This window comes from Prionailurus viverrinus, chromosome C1, assembly GCF_022837055.1.
Source record: "Prionailurus viverrinus isolate Anna chromosome C1, UM_Priviv_1.0, whole genome shotgun sequence".
NCBI classification, from domain to species: Eukaryota; Metazoa; Chordata; class Mammalia; order Carnivora; family Felidae; genus Prionailurus; species Prionailurus viverrinus.
The window spans coordinates 8952041-8954890 of NC_062568.1; the positions used below are offsets into that span (position 1 = coordinate 8952041).

Below are 2850 nucleotides of genomic sequence, written 5' to 3' on the forward strand. Positions count from 1 at the left end.
TTATATGTTCTAAAATTCTAGGATTTAGTGTGTGTATATATAAATATAGTTTCTTTCTTCTATGCTTATAAAGCCATAATGACTCTTGTTCTGCCACTTACTAGCTGTGTGAACTGGGGCAAGTTATTTAATAACTTGGTGTGCCAGCCTTTTCATTCATAGAATAGTGATATTAATAATTCCTGCATTTGAGGTTATTATAAAATTTTTTTTAATGTTTTTATTTATTTTTGAGAGAGAGACAGAGACAGTGTAAGCAGGGGAGGGGCAGAGAGAGAGGGAGACACAGAATCCAGAGCAGGCTCCAGGCTCCAAGCTGTCAGCACAGAGCCCGACGCGGGGCTTGAACCCACGAGCTGTGAGATCACGACCTGAGCTAAAGTCGGACGCCTAACCGACTGAGCCACCCCAGCGCCCCGCAGACCCTTAGCTAAAAAGAACAAACCGATGGTTATTGGAGGGGAGTTGGGTGGGGGGATGGGCTAGATGGGTGATGGGAGTTAAGGAGGGCACTTGACATGAGGAGCACCGAGTATGGTCCCTAAAGTTCTACACTGGAAACTAATAGTACCCTGGATGTTAACTAACTGGAATTTAAATAAAAACTTGAAGAAAAAAAAAATAGAAAAGGCACAGCTGCCAGGGGCTTGCAGAAGACTGGTGCTTACTCTCCGGAGAGTTCTGTGGGCACCCCAGCGGCAGCCTCTTGCTCACCAGCCCCCACTCGCTGCCCGCAGACAAGCCCCGACTTATGATACCCCAGTGAACTTGCCCACCATCAGCGGGAACAGCCGCATCTTCTTCAGCCAGATCCAATTCCCAGCCTTGGTGTGGCGGTGGGGAGAGGGGTCTCAAATGTGTTCCTTCCTTGGGTACAAATAAATATACTTTTTCCGAACGTATATTGGTTTCCTATCGCGGCTGTAACAAAGTACCACCGACTTAGCGGCTGAATGCAACACGAATTTCTTATCTTACAGTTCTGGAGGGGAGATGACCAGAATTCATGTCACTGGGCTGAAAGCAAGGTGTCGGTGGGGCTCCCTTCCTCCTTTGTAGGGGCTGCGGGGAAAATCGGTTTGCTTGCTTTTTCCAGCGGCCAGGGGCTGCCCCGTTCCGTGTGGCCTGGCCCATCTTCCAATCCAGCAATGCCAGGCTGGTCCCTCTTGCACTGGGGTCTCTCTGGGTCTGCCTGGTCCACCTGTTCCCTTCACTTACAAGGACGGTTGTGGTTACCTTGGACCCACCTGGATAATCCAGGATATTCTCCTCACCTTAGAGAGCAGCCTCCATTCCAAGGCCACCTTCATGCCCCTTTGCCAGGGACCCTAACGCACTATGTTTTCTGGGGATCAGGACATGGGCATCTTTGGGCGCTGACTATTCTGCTGCCACGGCTTTTCGGTTTCCTTCATCTGTCCTGTTCCCTTTTGTGTGTGTGTCTGCCATTCCCCCTTTGCAGTCTCCTCGGAATGGTAGTCTTCAGCTGGTTTCTAATCCTGGCTACGTTTATGGGTCTATGCGAACATGGCTTTTATGGAGGTTGATATTTCATTAAATATTGAAATGGACCATCCTGCTATTTTCCTAGAAATTAAGATGGAAATTAAGATGGAAATGCCAACTAAGGACTTTTTTTTTTTTGACATGAGAAAAGCCGAAGATATATTTTTAATGGGAAAAACCGATTGCAGAACAGTTAGAAACACAGCTGAGAAAAGTGAAATTATTTATTGCTTCGGCTTAGAGACAGGGATCTTGCCTCATCACCTTCTGTGACATTTGTTAAATATCTACCTCCAGCTGAACCTGAATATTGATTTTTTTTTTACTGCTGCAAAACCAAATATTCTTCCATTATAGTTACACGGGGAAAGCTGTCCAAACGAGCTGAAATAGCTCAGTCGGGAGAGCATTAGACTGAAGATCTAAAGGTCCCTGGTTCAATCCCGGGTTTCAGCAGTGTTTTTGATGTTTATGCTAAGTCTACTTTCTGGCAGTCTTAACCAACATATAAGCTGTAAGGGGAATATTAGGTTCTCATGCCTTGGGTGGAGCATTGGCTTTTCAGGGAGGGGTGATGTCCGATGTCTTCGGGGGCCCTTTTATGTAAACCCACAAGCAACATTGTACTTCCTGACTGTAATAATAATAGCTGACGTGTCTAAGGTACTTACTATATGTCCAGCTTTATTCTAAGCTCTATGTATTCACTTATTTAAAATGGCCACTAAAATTCCCCGTAACTACTCGTTAAATCAGTGAAGCTTGTGCTTGGGGCCTGGGATGTGGTAGATACACAGTTCATGGTTTTTACTTCGACTGTCGTTATTATTCCTATTGGCTAGGAACTTCCCAAGCTAGAGCTATGAGATGTGAGTTATTTCTAAGGACCTTTCACCCCACTGTCTGATAAGGCAGTATGCAAGGTCATCATGTCCCTCCTGATTATTTCCAAATTCTGCATTAACAATTCCTTGCTTTTATATGGTCAGCGTGAAAGGATATTTTCCCACTTTGCAGAAGGGGATTTAGCTTCTTTTCCAAAGGCCTCACCTGAATTCATAGGAGTGGGCGAAGGGGGTGTCTTCAAAGTCTCCGAAACTGAATGCAAACTTGAGTGTTCGTGTGCCCGTTTCCCTGGGAAGGATGTCAACGGGGATCGGATTCTAGGTTTGTGACCTAGAAAAGATTTAGGAAGTTTGGTTGTAAAAGATTTCCTCGTCACAAATGCTTGCTAGTAATTTACGACCTGGCCTTTTGATTTTGCCAACGTGCTGAGTGATAGGACTTTTCCTTATTGTGTTTGTCCCTCGCTCAACGCTGTATCTACCGTGTGGTGGGTTTCAG

The 2850-nt window shown here is 45.5% G+C and overlaps 1 non-coding gene across 1 annotated transcript; it reads left to right on the forward strand.

Annotated features, from left to right (window-relative positions):
- Positions 1-1889: 1889 nt before the first annotated feature.
- Positions 1890-1962, forward strand: TRNAF-GAA (transfer RNA phenylalanine (anticodon GAA)). The gene has a single exon. It is a non-coding gene; the product is annotated as a tRNA-Phe (tRNA).
- The last annotated feature ends 888 nt before the right edge of the window (positions 1963-2850 follow it).